The sequence below is a fragment of the Phaenicophaeus curvirostris genome, chromosome 6 (genome assembly GCF_032191515.1).
Source record: "Phaenicophaeus curvirostris isolate KB17595 chromosome 6, BPBGC_Pcur_1.0, whole genome shotgun sequence".
NCBI lineage: Eukaryota > Metazoa > Chordata > Aves > Cuculiformes > Cuculidae > Phaenicophaeus > Phaenicophaeus curvirostris.
In genome coordinates, this window is record NC_091397.1 from 4,021,942 (window position 1) to 4,039,241 (window position 17,300).

Here is a 17,300-nt window from a genome sequence, read left to right on the forward strand (position 1 = left end):
ATATGGGAACTGACATTCACTCAGTTCATTATCACAGAAGAGGAAGTGTGTTGGAACAAGGTAGACCATAAGCTACCATTGCAAAAACTGAAAGAAAAATACATTTCATCCTACTGGTCCACTTGAATGCACCATGATAAATTTTTGCTCGGCTGGAGAGGCTGTGTTAATAATTTGGAAGTTCAGTATCCCAGAGAGATAAATCTTTGCATAAATGTGACAAAAGTTGAAAGAAATCTAAATTTTCACTTAATGATACTCTCAGACATACAGAGTCATTGAAACTAGGAGACCAAGCACAGCACCACTGTTCAATGAATACAGGATTTTTCCTTTATTTCTTTTAAAGGCATTTATTTTTTAATCCACAATTCCTGTCATCCCATCTTCAACACCTCTAACTCATAACAGAAAATGCCTGCCCGGTACTGCTCTGTAGGTTGTGCTGGTAATACTTGGATGTCACAGGTTCCGTATCGTCCAATTTTGTCTTATTGTAGAAAAATACCTATCTGCCTTTTACAAACTCAGACTTTTGAGAAAATGGAGACCCAGTCTGTGGATCACAGTGGGATACAGCTGGACCTGGGGAAAATGCTCTATAAAATACGAATTTAATCATAGCGTGAATGAGCTACTGAGATGTTATTGCTGTAGAACTGCATTGCTGGGAATGTGAAGATCTGGCAAGCAGTGTAAAGAGGGCTAAAAAAAAGAAAGAGAATAGACAAATTTTAGAACAACTATAATCTGCATAGAATTTTTAAAATCTTGATATTATGTGATGTTCAAGCTAGCTCCTACCACCTACAGGGGATTTGGGCAAGTTGCATGGGTCACACTAAGCCAATACAAAATATTGCTGGCTCTCTTTCTAGACCAAGCTCAGTACCAGCCTCTTCTAAATGTCATTCAGCCAATTTTATTTCTATTGCTTATAAAATGGGCTTCATTTCATGCTTGAGTCTTCTTAACTGTCATGCTTGTGTAATAATGCAAGGTCTAATGCTTCCTATGTGGTCTTCTAGTTTTGTGCTTTATGAAGAACCAGGGCTGGAAGGGGTGAGGGAGAATGAGAGATCAGCAGGCAGTCAGAATTACTCTGTGACAACTCCACTGCTAAGCACAGCATACAGTGTCTCTGAATCGTGCCTTTTCTTTACAAGCACAGCTTGAAAAGCACAGCACAGCTTGTACTTTAGACCAAACCATTTTCCATAGTGCTCCCCCTCAGCTATCCCAGCTTCGCATCTTCCTGCAGCTAGGTGCAATGACAGGTGCCACCATTTTAGTAATTGGATGTTTTACCAAATGAACCTTCTCCTTCACCTACAGTAACTGTGTGCTTTTGCCCAGACCACAAACACGCCATTGAACTATACTGTCAGCAGCAGTAAACACTTCTCTTCTTCCCTCCCTCTCCTTCATTACTACTCCTTTCGACCTCTTCACCTTGACCCTACCAATTGTAAGCAGAGCATTCCCATTCATTTTTTCCTTTTGTGGTGAACCTGCCATCCCTGCCTGCACATCACAGTAAGGCATGCATTTCAAGAGGAGAATCCAGGTCCTATCAGCTAAGGACACCAACTATTCTAGGTAATTTTATGTAAACTGCACCTCTTACTTCATCTCTTTCCTGTGCATTATGGAAAGAAGAGTGATAAAGCATGGTAAGTACTGTGACAGCAGTGCCCTTTGCAAAAGTACATCCTACCTACCTCTGTGACAGGTTGATGTGTCCTTAAACTGGGAGTCTGTGGCACAACAAATTCCCCCCAAGCCTATTCTCATGTCTTTCAAAGCTAAGCCATCCATTTCCAAACCTTTAAGTCCCCTCATCCTGAAGAGCTCCTCTGCTCTTTACTTGCATAATTGTTTTAAAGTAATAGGATGGAATATCATAGATGCTTTTACAAACACTTTTTTCCTTTTAATTTTGAAACCTGTGTTTCATTTTTCAGTCTTATAAAAATTCCCAGCATTGGGTAAAATGATGTGACCCACTTCATACAACAGGACAGACTAGAAACTGTTAATGCCCCTCCCCCCTTGAGTCCTCAAAACCGTTGAATACCAGGAACAACCTTTGAATCTCTGCCTCAGAAGCTGATGAATGATCTAATCTCAGCCTTTTTGAGAAGCAGTCCATGTATTGAAACTTGAATGTACACCAGGTCTGCTCTTCATGGAACTCAGAGTCACCAGGATTAAGTCATCTCACTGTTTTGAAGGGAAATAAACAGATTGCACAAACATTTTTGTAACAAACTACTTCAGTTCTTGGTAAAGAACTACATTCAGTTCTTGGTAAAGAAGAGCTATAAGAATGCTTCACAGACCATCTTGCTGATTCCTGCTGCAGCTTTCTTTGCTTATTGCATGAGCCATTGTTCTTCCAGCAGCTGATCTTCCGTACAATCCCTTCATGTGACTAAGTCCATATAGGAACCCACCTGCTTTTTGTATCAAGAGTAAACAAAATGTTATATGCCTCATTTACTCACATGCATTCCTACTAGAAGTTTTTCTGTGGTATCTAGACCATTCACAAAGCTTGTGGATACAAGAGGGTACTTGATCTCATCCTAATTCAGCACAAGAAAGTACAGTCTGAAAGGAATCACCCTCTTTCAAAGTATTTTTCTACATCAATTATCCCCAAAGATATTTTCTGAAAGATTGTCTTCAAATAGTGGGATAATACCCCCTATTTCCACAGCAGATAGTCACCAAATTTTGACTTCCAAAGGCTTTATCTATCCTCACCAGTCACAGAATCATAGAATCATAGAATCATAGAATCATAGAATCATAGAATCATAGAATCATCATAGAATCATAGAATCATAGAAAGGTTTGGGTTTGAAGGGACCTGTAAATATCATCTAGTTGGACATCTCCAGCTAGATCAGGCTGCTCAGAGACCCATCCAGTCTGACCTTGAATGTTTCCAGGAATGGGGCAAAACCAAAGTGGATATAATATATATACATATAGAGAGACTACATTCTTAAAAGCAGGAGGATGATTCGCCCATGAATCTGCATTTCAAGTCCTCTGGTCACCAGGCACTGCTAGACATGGTTGCAGATATATAAAAGGCTTGTCTCCTTCATAGAATCCTCTTCTTATCTTGTTAGAAAGCCTTGAGGACAACATCGCAGGCAAGTAGGAGTCATTGCCAGTAAAATTATGCTGCAGATTTCTTCCAGTATTTTTCACTTTTCATCAGCTCCTTTTGAAACTATAATGTCTTTCATGGTTCATTGTTCAATCCAGCTGTACAGCACATTGAAATCAATAATAACAACTCTCAGCACTTTTAAAAATTTAACTGGTTCTCACTGTCATGTCTCATAGCCTTTTCAGATTACTAATTCATAGTAATCCTAGGCAGCAGTACAAATATTCTCACAGCAAAGCCAGTTGTTTTTGCTCCATGCTCAGTTTTCAGACCATGCATCCTTTCCCCTGCGAATTCAAGGCACTTAAAGTTTACTGACCCTGTTAGCACAACTCTGTTGGGAGCCACACTTTAAAACAGAAAATATCTAACTGCATATATCGATTCAACAGCCCACTGCTGCTCTGAGAAACTGAATTGCCTTTGGGAAAAAGTTAACCTTGTCATTGCATACTGACAAAGCAAAAATCTCACAGGTTAAACTTCGCACAGGTTCTGTCAACCTCCTGGAACAGGGAAAGTTAGAGATTGTCAGTTTGGAAAGTGTAAGGAAAATACACCAACGAGGAAGAGGAGGAGCTGAATGACACTCAAGCAAGAGTTGAGTGAGAGTAGTCCAGAATGAGAACAGAGAATAATGACCATGAGGATAGATGAAAAAAAAAACAGGAAAGATTTTATAAAATGAGTTATAGATAAGAGGAGAACTGGAATAAGCATTGTGAAGAGGGTCATTTAGACTCTAGGCAAAAAACCCATGAACTCTTACGTAAAGTACTGCATGTCAGTGGAGACTGGACTTTTCATAGAGTGATTAATAACAACTTTCTGAGATGATTCTTGCTAGATACAAGCCTCTAAAAAGAGCAAGCGTTGCACACAAGACCACCAGATTTTATTCTGTATATGTTGCTTTTTGGTGGCTAAGGCTGCCAGCTCAAGAGGAGGTTCGTGAGATGACGGTTTTCCCTTCACTTTAGAGATGAGGGAAGAAATTGTGGAAAATTCCTAGGAGGTGCAGAAATGGCCAAAGTTAGAATTTACATTACTGCCCACCTTGCTCTCACTCCCCCAGTTCTGCCTCATTCTTTCTCTCATGCAGTATCCCACATATAAACAGGCTTGCCCAAAACACTCAGTCACTGTTTCTACAGAAATAATCTACACTCAACCAAGGCTGGTCTGGAAGAATGGAATTTCTACTGTACTGGTTATAACAATGATCCACTGGTTCAATGAGACAAAGGAAGAAAAGCGAAGAAGGAAAGCATCATTTATAAAAACTGTTTTCTGAAAAATAAAATAAGACAAACCAAAAGAAAATAAAGTAAAATAAAATAAATTAGAATAATTTGAGTCACTCTGGAACCCAAAAATGCTAATGTCAAATGGAAAGTGCATGTTCAGAGCCAGCTTTGACTTCTAGGGCTGCATTTCTGCCTTTGAAGTACCTTTGGGCTGATAATGAAACTGCTCTCAGCAGGTAAAAGTTAAAAAAAAGAGTTTCTCAAAGAAATGAAAAAGCTTTCTACTATCAGGCTGGTAAGCAGAGCTGGTGGCAAACTGCATGTAATGCAGAATGAAAGTCTAATATGTTTTCTTTGTGAGATGCTCCTTGCTGGTACTTCAAAGACAAGAGATGACATAACTTCTTCCCAAGATCATATATATCTCTCCAGCAATGGCTCCTCTTGTGAAGGCACATCAGAACCTATACCCTGAAAAACGCTGCAGAATCAGAGGGAGCAGCTTCTATCAAACAACCTGCACCTAACCTGAGTAACTTCGAGACATCTGTGGCAGACACATGAGGTGATCGCTGCCAGGATAACAAGCTACATCTGATAAGGCATTTGTTCCCACTAAAAGCAATTTAATGTTCATTGAGGATCAGTTCACTGTGTGGGTTAGGCAGTATGGTGGGACAGAAACTGGATAAGGATTCGTGGGGGAATGGGGACGGTTTTCTGCAACTTTGGGAAGTTGCACCACTATATCTCAGCTGTGCACCTGAGTATTTTGGTCTGTTTATTTTGGTCGAAACCAGACTAAATTTTGCTTTTGACTTTTACCCTGAGGGTGACCTTGTTGGCCTCTGGATTGCTTCACAGGTAAACAAACACACTTCTTTTGACAGTGCAGGCTGAAACAAGCCCAGACCTGAATGTGTAGCTTGTAGATGGAGGGCATGACAGGGGCATTAGTGAAGAACTCTCTCCAAAGCCTCAGGAAAAAACAGAAAGTGAGACTAAGATACTGAAAGCAGTAAGGCTTAGAAGCTTTGCTTTTGTGGTGTTTTACATTTCAGTTTATATATTTATTTTCAGATCAAGCAGCCAGGTTATAAAAAAAGAACATATAGTAGATGATTATGAGTAATATGGGGAGAAGAAAATAAGCCATTAAAACACAAGGAAGGGCAATCACTTGCTAGTAATTATCATGGCAAGGTTGCACATCCATTTCAGAGTACACAGTGACTTAAAACAGGAAGCATTCTGATTTTTCGACTGTGCTGTCCTGACATAGGAAAGGAGCATTTTTTCTTCCATGGGAGCTGACGCAGTGAAGATGGTGCTCCCACACAGACAGAATGAAGGACTTGTAGAACAGCAGACGTCGCATCTCAGGGAAGAATATGAAGCACAGACACATCCCAGCACCTGCAGCCATCTGTAACTTATTGTGCAGACTCACTCCCACCTATCCTTCTTTTCTCGCTGCTGCAATGATGCTTTCTTCAGGTGTCAGTCTACACAGGGTTAGATCTAACTACAACAAAACCTGGGCAACCATTCATTGACCTTTTTCCTGCCTTGGCTTGTAAGAGGAAAGAAGTGAAAGAACAAAGCAAAATATGGAAACATCTGCAGGAAGAATGTCTGACACGGCAGAAGAAAACCACAGTTCCAACAATTTGCTTTACGAAGCAGAGTTTCACTTAAAAAGATCTTTCCAGAAGAAACCACTATTTCTTTGACACCTTTTTGAAGAATAGGATGTTCACACCTGAATATCCCTCCATAGACCTCTTCATTGATTTGAATGTTAGTTAGCATACATTTAACTGTGTCTCATTTTTTTAATCCATACAACGTGATATTGAGGAAACAGTTTTCTTTAATGATAGGTACACTTTGGAAAGTGCCTGCACTGTAAATTATTCTATTTATTAGCTGTCCTCTGTAGCACAGTAAAGTTAAAATGTAAATAAATAAATAGACAAGCCTTTGTGGTTTCTTCTGCTAATTATCACTGGATATGCTTACACTAGAACCTTTATCACAAGGTGGATGGTATTACAGAACTGTCATGCAGGCTTCCAGCTACAAATATGAAACACTGATTGTGGGGACTAGCTGGTAAGCATTTCAGCTTCTGAAAATATATCCAGTGGAAGGTGAAAGAGCTAAAAAATGACACTAGAAGAAAACATATTGAGTGAAGTAAAAGAGCTAGACTCAATCTTGACAGAGTACAACACATTAATATTTATGAATAAACTGTACCCTTTTGTTAATACTAGCAGGTACAGTTTCTCTTTCTTTAATTGCCATCTCAGTGCTGGATGAGTAGTGTCGGACATTTGAACAAAATATCTCGCCCTGTTAATTGGAGCACCCTGCTGTGGGGATCCAGACATCTCTACTTAATTCTGTGCAACAGACTCTTGAAAGATGACAACTGCCATATTTCTGTTAAGGACATCAGATAGCAGGGGAAGAGATGAAAGCTGAGAATGAGAAAAGAATACATAATTTTAAGTATAGCATCCATTACGTACTTTACAGTTTTGCCTTTGGCCTAATGAATTCAGACCTGAACTCAATATTCAAAATGACATGAACAAGTGTATGTTTTTTTCTTTAAATAACTAACTGTATTAAGACTAATGATTAGTGGTTATGACAGTATACAGCAGGAAATAATCCATCTCAGTCTGTGCCAATATTTCTTAATCTTCATAGAATCTATTAAAAATATTTGTCTTTAGCAAAGCTTAACCCATTTAGAGTGGACCAAGAAATCTAATCTAACCAGCTGTGTAACATGATTTTGGTACTTCTGCTGCAGACTTTGATGTCTTAATGGCAATATTCAGCATTTCAGAAGCAAACTTTTCTTCAGTGTGAGAGTTTCCTTGTTTCCATGGTTTGCTGTTTACTTCACCTAAGGAAATTTGATCCATGAGTGCGACACAAGGAAAAAAGCAGGCACTGCTTAAAAGCATTAAAAGAAATGAAGTGACAGTTATATACAGCAATAGCTAGATATGACAAAGATACAAAACATGTTCTATTGTGTGCTTGGATGGAAGAGATTTTGCCCATGGACCACAGTTTCATTCCCTGCAGGGCAGAAAGTGAAAATGTCACTGTAAATTATAATTGAAGTGACAGCTGTAGTTAAGCCATAAGTTGTGCATTAGTAGATGTGAAAAAATACACATATCAAATACCAATAGACATATCAGGTTTTCAAATGATACAAACCAAATACCAACATAGTAATAGGCAACATATGTTGCACAGCTTCCACATGTAAATGCAGCATACATGAATTTGGATTTTTATGTGAATATGCAACAGCAAAGAACTACATATTTAAGCTGTCCAAGAACTGAAGAGAGATTTTCTTCATTTCTCTAACTCATTGTCATTCTCCTGAGCAACTGGTGAGTCTGTACCTGATGAGGAAAATACAGAGTGGTCACTGAAGTCTCTGACTTGAAGATTTGATAGTAGATTCCCAAGAAAAGCCAGAATGCTCTCAGTGAGTGAAGTTTAAAGTTGTTTGAGTCACAATAATGTTCTCTAAAAACCTTACTAGGACAAATGCCTGTTGAAGCTTCAGAAATATAATCACCTGGCACATGAGCTGTTATGCCTTGCACCTTCACCTTTGCTGAAATTTGAAGTAATCAACATGACTTGATTCTCAAAGGCATTGTAACAAGCAGATAAACTTTTAAGTCTAAGGCAAATTATCAGGAATTGCTTTTATATTTGGAATGTCTTATTTTTCTATAAAGTCAAAGCTCCATAACATTTCTTAGCCCTATATGTGAAAATGTGTAAAAATTCTGAAGAGGACAGAGAGATACTTAGTCAACAGTTGTGATGCACAGAATATTTTACTATGCCTGTACTCCCTTAAGGACTGGTTTCTGGCCAAGTGGAACAGCACAGCTCAGCTCCACATTGTTAAACTCATTTTCCACCTCTGGAACTAGGTGGCCATACATGCAGCCTGCCTGTTGAGAATAGACTTGCATGAGCCAGCACCAAATTTTCAGGAGAAGAGCTAGTCAGCGTAGATAAAATCATGCCAGGGATCATGCTAAAAATTCAATAGTGTGGATTAGTGCCCACATTGCCTGTTTTCTGTCTCTGATTAGTTTCGATAATGCACATGTAGCCCTGGAGCAGAAATAACAAATAGAAAAACATTTTCTTTTCCATGGTTATTTCCGCATCTGGTGATAAGATAGTCAAACTGCTGGGTGTTGTGACCACCTTCCACCAACAGCCTGGCCCCTGTTTAAGATTGTTGTCTGAATGTTTTTTCAAAACAAGGCATTGCCACCTATGTCGTTACTAGAGTGTGGGAAAACTGCTCATACACCTTGTAGATTATCCTATCTGATTTTCATGGCATAATTGCCTTTGCAATTAAAGTAAAATACACCTGTACTGTTTAGAGAACTTTATGTTTTATAAGATCTTCATGTTTTGTGAAGGGGGAAGCAATTGAGGCAGTAATGTGAATATGCATGCAGACTTCTGCATCAGGCTGGTAACCTAGCAACAACAGCAACCCAACCTTGAAAAGATTTCTATCGAACATGCTGGTTAATACAGCAAGTCAGACACCGGGGAAAAGTGTGTGGCTGGTGTCAGCTATGTTTTTCTGTAAATTGGTTCTGATAACATCTTTTATAGCCTAAGTTCATGAAGCAGGAAAATAGCCTCCCACAAAGGTAGAAAGAGGTTTATTAATTATCACTACACTGCTGCTTTGCTGGCATAAAGACATGGAGGAGGACTTTTTTGCTGACAGCTCTTTGCCCTTGGAGTAGTATTTCTATTGCTAGAAACTTCAGACTTCAGAGACAAACTCCCCAAAACTTTTGGCAGGGAATTTCTTGTGGCAGAACATTGGTTCCTAAGAATAAAGTGCACGACACTGAAGAAAAGTAGCCCCTTTCTTTTTTGTACTCCTCCAGATTAAAATGCATGGGGAAAAGCCATTAGACTAAATAAGTGCCAGAACGAGAAGGTTAACTTGTGTGCATGAGGTAAATGATCTCTTTTGGTGTTTTTTTACTTTCCATGGTGTCTTTCTAAACTCATTGGATAGTTATGGACTGGATAGGTGTCCAGGTGGTCAGATCAGCAAGCTGAAATTGAAGCTGTCAGTAGCTTGAAGTCTAACTGGCAACTGGTTACAAGCAGTGTTCCTCCAGGGTGACCCGTGTCCCACTGGAGTCAAATTCTATCTAGACAGCCAGCAATGCAGTTGAAGCTCTAGAAATGTCCTGATTTTAACATATCCTGACTCTAAGGAGGCTTTAGCTCTCAAGATTGAAAATAATAAGATAAGAAGATCCCATTTCTCTGAAAAGAGAGCAGAAGGATTAGGCCCAAGAGGTTTAGCATGAGTACTTTGACCATCAGAGTCTTAGAGAGTGTCTGGTGTATTGCAATCCAACAAAAGGAGCTTCCTGTCAAAGAACATTTTGTGAGTAGACACTAGAAACTGAAGCAAGCAAGCAAAACAGATGTTTTTAACTGATTTTGTTTCAATTGGTTAAACTGTAAGGAAGGGATTGAACAAATATGCTAGCCCTTTCTCACCAGTTCAGTCTGCCTTTGGGGAAAAGTTGTGCAGAGAGTAGCCTCCTGGTCCTCCTAGTGATCACACTAGATGAAGTAACAGGTTCTTAAACAGTTTGTTTGACAGCAGACACATGTAGTAATGGCAATGCAAACAGCAGATGTTATTCTTGATTCAGAAAAGCATAGCTGCATCTCATGAAGTCCAATGGTTCTTCCAGCTCAGAGTTGCCACACAGTGGAAACAGACAAGTACTTGTCCTGTCTTCCTTCCCTGTTCTGCAGAACCTGTTTCACCAGTAAAGTTCCACTAGCGATCACATAATTTAACAGACCCGGAAACCTGTCTGTGGTTGTTTGTTTCTACTTGTTTTCCCCTTGGGTAATTTATCCATTCTTGACATAATACCATGGCTTTAGCATTACCTACAGCTGTTTAAATGATGAAACCTCTCAAGGAAAAATGGGATTGTATCATCACTGCAAACAAACCCTTATTTCATATAAACCACCTCTGTGTTAGGCTCGTTTAGTCCAAGACTCACCACAAACCAGTTATCACAGGAAAAATCAGGCAATTGTGCGCATGAATATTTGCTACCTTGCATTCAGAAAGAAGATTGAGATCTACATAGACATCTGCCCAAGAGATGGACAACAGCAGTTCCATGCAATTACTACCACAACTTAAGAAAAAACAAGACCCAGATGCAGACATCTGTTAACAATAAAAGCTGACAAGATACATTTGTGTATTGCACAAAATATAATCAAGATTCAATCTGTTACATTTTATTCTCAGTCTTGCTGAGAATTCAAAGTGCATTTTCATGTACATGATCATTTTACTTAAAAAGCATCTGCCTTTCAGCCATTTGTACTCAAATGGACGTGTTTTACACAAGATAGATTCTGCTAGTGTTTCTATTGTCAACCATTGAGGATGTGAAAAGGTCAGCTGAATAAACTGACATTTTGAAATATTGACAACTACTCATTAGATCATGGGCTACTTCTTCTCAACACTAGAAAATGGAGGACCAAAGTAAATCCCTTTTTTTGTTGATAGAAAATGAGTTTTTGAATGATGTAGTGCCAAAAAAAAAAAATATTTGCTTTTAGGAGTTTTAGTCTGAGGATTTAGTTAGTCTAAAGACAGTGTGAAAATCCCTTGGTAACACTAAATGATCAGAATGCATATTAAGAGTGTGAGAAAGGAAAAAATAAGTGAAAATATATTTTCTAGGCCAGGTAAACAAACAATGTGCAGCTAAAATTAAAAGAAAAATCAAGATACTATTCTGTGCATTCAATATGCCTTATGATAATAAACAATAAATTTAATAAACCTTAGGAATAATGAAGGAATGATAAAAATCTAAAAGCTAAGCAAACCAGGTAAATAGGATCATCACCCAAGTCTATAATTTCTTAGAATGCTTACAAATTTTGTAGGTAACATTCTACTTCGACTCCAGGAGACAAAGGAATGAGTCCAATACCTAAATCTGTCCTGTGATCTCATGAGTTTAACTTGACAATCAGGAACAGTGAGTATAGCATTAGATGCCATAAACTCTAGCACATGCGCGTGTTTTTCTATATGTGCATAAAGAGAACAATTAACATGTCACGTGTGAAAATACCTGATTTTTTTTCATCTTCTCCCACTGAATTTGGCAGTGATAAAATGGATGGGGCATGGGGAGCTGTACACCACTGTAAATTATGTCAAATATGCAGTGGATGGGGTCACTGTTGAATATTCCTGAACCAGACATGCAGAAAAGTGCAGAAAAGTGCAGACATGCAGAAAAGTGCCTCCCTGAACAAGTCAGTTTGCTATGCTTACCACATGTCAACTGGCTACAGTAAATAAACTGAAAGGATCGTTCTAAAACCACGAGTTCCCCATGGCAAAGCAGTTAAAAGCAGGGGCTACAAAATCTGAATGATACAAACCAATAAATATTGTCCTGATGGTGCTGCTAAAAGGTATCTCCATAACTAAAAAGCTGATGGTGCATCAGTACTATAAGGAAGGAAAACCCATGCCCAGGAATTTTTCTTCAATATCGCATTTAGCCTGAGCATTCTGCTGAGAAACCTAATGCACATGGATGTTGCTGATATTTCATTCATCACTGAACTTGCGTGATGTCTTTTCAGTGTTTTTTCATTCAAAAATACCAGTAGAAATAAGTGAAATAGTGCTGTTTGTCCAAACTTTGAACTCGGAGACCTCCTTGACTCTTGCTTTCCAATCACTTCAACTCGACCTTTCATGTGATACTTTATCTTCAAACAGACCATGGGCTCTACATCTACAGCATCTACCTCCTCTAGATTATTCTCAAACTGAACTTCTCTTTTCATCTCTCAGAGACAGAAATATAACCATAGTCAGTAAGGTTAATTGCTTTTAATGGTTACCACAGCATCAAAGAAAGGTTTTCTCCCTCCTCTCTGCTTTAGTAAGTCCCCCTGAAAAAAAAAACCAACAAACCTCTGTACATGTATGGAACAAAGGCAAAACCTCCCTGTTCTCTGTGTTTCTGTACAATTTGTACCCATGTTCACAATGTTGATGTAAGCAACAGAAAAAGAAAGACCCTAATAAGAAGCATTTATTGTAAATGAAAGGAAGTAACCTCAGGACTTCAAAGTTTATTTTTTAACAGAATGGATAATAGAAGCTCAATTTGGGGAGGCACAAGATGGAAAACCTCTTCTTACCCAGCTGCTCAAACAGGCAGAGATAAAGAGAAGGAGCAGAAGAGAAAAGAGAAGGAACAGAGAACAGATGATATTACAGCCCATACATGTAGCAAGAGACTTAGTCAAGGAGAGAAATAAAAGTTTTCATCAGAGATTAATATCTTTATTGTCAGAAAACAAGACGTTTTCACACTGATTAAGAACAAAGACAACTCCATGTACTCGATAAGATAATAAGCTATGGGTAAACTCAGAATTTACTTGGCTGAAATTACAAAAGTTGAGACAAAACTCCAAAATGGCACTTTGAATGAGGAAGTGCATACTGTCTGGTGATTCCAGAGAGTACAGATGGCCTCCAGGGTAGATCATGAACATCAAGAAACATATTCAGGAGTTCAGCATAAAGACTGAAATGCTGGCAATAAAAAGCTCTTGGAGCGTAATGTTCACTATACTCCAAAAATTCTAAGTATTTAAAACATTAAACTAGCATTTTTTTTGTGGCCAGGATGTTCATATATAAAGGATCAAACTCCAAAGAATAATAACTATGAATGTTACTTCCTTTTAAATTTCCCTTTTCCCAGCATGATTTCTTCAAAATTTCCCTGGGCTTGTGTCTGACTCCCAGCTGCTTCCTAAGAAGCCTTCTTTTAAAATTATCTTTGACATTCAAGCAGTTTCTGTGTTTCAAAGAGTTTTCTTTTTCTCTACTTCTCATTAAAAGTTGTGACCCAAAAAAAACCTATTATTTTTATATATCATATAGATAATTCATGAAGAAAAGGATTAAAGTTGAACGTGGCTGGGACCACAATAAAATATTTTACTGAAAAGTACAGATTTGCATTAATTAAATAACTAGGGAATTCACAAAAAGAATTTCTAGGAAAGGAAATTCTTGTTCCAAACAGTAGCAGGAATATAGGCAAGAACATTCTCTCATCATTCAGAAGATCATCAGGAGTTCTGTTATTAAAGATGAGGTTTAAAGTGATTATTTTTTAAAGTGAATTTTGATTCAGACAGTCTCTCTATCCCAAAATATCTCAACCAGGAGTTGAGCAATTCTAAGAAAACACAAATCAAAATAGCACAGAGTCCTCAGAAACAGTTTAACTGTTATAGTTACCTAAAGACTCTTTAATAATCATAGAAACAGAGAATCATAGAATCATAGAACGGTTTGGGCAGTAAGTGGCTTTGGGTAGGATGGGGCTTCCACAACTTCCCTAGGTAACCTGTGCCAGTGTCTCACCACTCTCATCGTAAAAATTGTCTTCCTAATTTTTAATTAATATCTCTTTGAGTTTAAAATTCTTCTCTGTCATTCTATCCCTGCAATCTCTAATAAAGTGCCCCTCCACAAATTTCCTGTAAATACAGGAAGGGTGTTATAATCTCTCAAGACCCTTCTTCAAGGTGTGTAGATCAAGAAAATATAAACAATAAGAGAGAAAGGATGGAAGAAGCATTGCAAGAATAGTGGGAAAAAAATGAACAGAGAAATTTAGAGAAAACAGGTGAAGAAGATGACCAAAATAAAAGGATTGGAGGAAATGGAGGCATTTGATGGATACATAGTGTACTAATTCAGGAGCTGACATATAGAAGTCTTAAATACTAATATCTTCCTTTGCTACCACTACCTAGGATATTATATATTACCATAGTTTTACAGAACCAATTATTCAGTGAAGGCGAGAATATTCAATCATCAGCAATATGTGTACATATTTATGGAAAACACAGGGAAAGAATGTAATAGTTATAATTACTAGGCTGAGTAGAAAAATAGTGAATTTAGTAGGAGTCATAAATGACGGAGTTACAACAGGTATTCCAAATAGTTTAAAATTGATGGGTAAAGTCTTCAAAAGCTAATAATATAAAAAAAAAAGTTAGAACACCAATGATCATTTCATAGGATTGTAAGGAACAAATAGTAGTTGTTTCAGAACAGACAGAAGACATTTTTGGCAGAATTTTTTACTTTTAATTAAGGCAAAAGTAATAGAAATTAGTAACATAAAGAACTACTCTTGCCTCAATTAGAAAATATATTTATTTATAGAAGATAAATTTGTTACATCTTTTGGACGCAAAGAAAGTGAATTTATATGGATGCCATTTCCTTTGGTGTTGAGTTCAGGATGTAAATATTTGCTTTCCACAAAGATCCTTGAGTTTCCATACTCATTAAGGGTACTTCCTCAGATTAGCATATAAAACAAGCAGTAGTGATCACTGTGAATGCTGATGACTGTCTCAGCTATGAAACTCTGGCCACATTCTTTACCCTCAGAGACAAAGGAAAACAGACAAATCAGGAAATGAACATAAGCATTCATTCAGGTGACGATGTTGATTTTGTACTATACCCTGCCTGAAATTACTGTTTCTAAAAATGTAGAAATTGTTTTACCTCCAGGTATAATATCAGGCAGAAAACAAAAGAATAATTACCAGGAGTAATTCTGAAAATGTTAAATAGGGTTTATGTGCATTTAAGTGGGTTAAAAGCCATGTGATGTACTGGAGAAGCAGTGCAGGCAAGGGCTTCCATTTCCTAAACAGTCATAATACAAAAAAGTTGAAACACTCTCAGCTGAGGTAACCAAAATAAACAAGCTAGTGAAAGAATTTCCAAAATCTACAAAATCTTATTTTTCATATGTTGCCTTCTCAATTCTTATCTTATTGTGACCCCAGATTTCTCCTAACTGGCCCTCTGATTCAATTTTCTGATTAAACATTCAGTTCATCCTATCTCTGGTCTTTCCCTTTGTATAATTTGTTCAGAAGCTGAGGTGTAAAGTGTCATTTTGCACAGACTGGATGACAATAACTCACTGGATATCATTCCTTTAGAAAGCTCTAGTAACACTTACCTCATACAATTCCTGTATATTTCACAATTTAGGAGGATTTTGATTATTTTTTATTTGCTTGAATGCAATATTAGCAGCACAATATTAACATAATGGAATGTAAGTATACAGCTTATTTTTAAAAGAATCAAAAAGATATATGATCATTTTCAGAGGTGAAGAATTAGAAATTATAATTATTACGGGAAAAGACTCAGTCTATGGACACCCTCTGTTGTCCTATCGTGTTTTACTTTGGGTATTTGTCCATACAGATGTCACGTCTTCAAATTTGGAAGTGGGTTGTTTTTTTTCCCTGGTAGGAAAATGTAGGGAATAGAAGGGAAAGTACAAGACAATCATTTATATATTAACTTCCTTATAGCGTATTAATATAATACAAATTTACCTCCATCCTATTATGGGCTGGAGAGGAATGGAACTTCAACGATTGTACATGCAGATACTGTAGATGAAGCTTGAACCCAATTTTGAAGATATTTCCACAAGCAGATGACAAACATCATCTAAGAATGTGGAAGGGAGACTACAAACATGCAGAAGTGTGTGTTTGCCATTATTAGCAGTAGAATAGTCTAACCTGGGCAAGATAGGCAGTGTCTAAACCAAAGATTGACCACTTCTCTGTGCACAAACACAGTATTTAAGTACAAAAATTGACAGAGTATTAGTTGTGAAGTAAGCTCAGGGGTAAAACTGTGGGTTCATTGCAGTTATGAAAAACAGGGTGAACAAGGGAAGTATTAGGGCAGCTGAGATTATGTAGTATCTTGAGGAATTACTCTCAACAATATAGTGCATGTACCCATTAAGCAAAGAATGATAATAGAAATAGGGATGTTAATAGATGTGGGGTTTCTAGCACTGGAAAAAGAAAGCAGCATCACTCATGGTCTCTGACCACCTGAAGAGAAACTGGTCATTTCTTTCAAGATACATTGACTGTCATGGGAAATTATAGCAATTTTTACGTTTCTATTACTAAAATCCCCAGAATTACCAGTCAGCTGCAACTGCCTCAGAAGTTTACATCAAAGAAGGTATTTACCTACTTGTCCCTCCTCTTAGAAGAAAAGCAGGTCAAGAACATAATATTTCCTATGATAAAGTCACAGGCAATGAAAATAAGAACTGTCTTGTGCAGTGTTTGTTACATCAGTCTAACATTTTCTCAGTACTGCTGTAAAGGGATCCCATCAATGAATTCAGGATCTATCTTTTCTTTCTCTCACATCTGCCTAAAATATTGCTAAGGGATGAATTTAAGTCATGATCAGGGAAAAGAGTAAACACAGAACTCCCACATCAAGTCTTTCTAGTATGTGTTAATTATCATATTCATGTCAATTTTGTTTCAATTACATTTTGGGGAAAAAGAGAGAAGATGGGCATTGCAACATACTCAAACGGCACTGTGACACTTTTTTTTTTTCCAATGCTCAGGAGAAAGAGAACATTTTTGTAGATGAACTTTGCTTTAATAATGTTATCTTGTGTCTATTCATTTTCACAAGATCAGCAAGGTAGGCAGACAGACAAAACATGTTCAGCATAGGGAACTGGAAATTATTGGTTCAGACACCATACCTTTCACACATTGTTCATTTCCTAGCCACTCAAAGTACCTCTAAGCGTGATCTAGGTCACTTCTTTCACCAACACTGT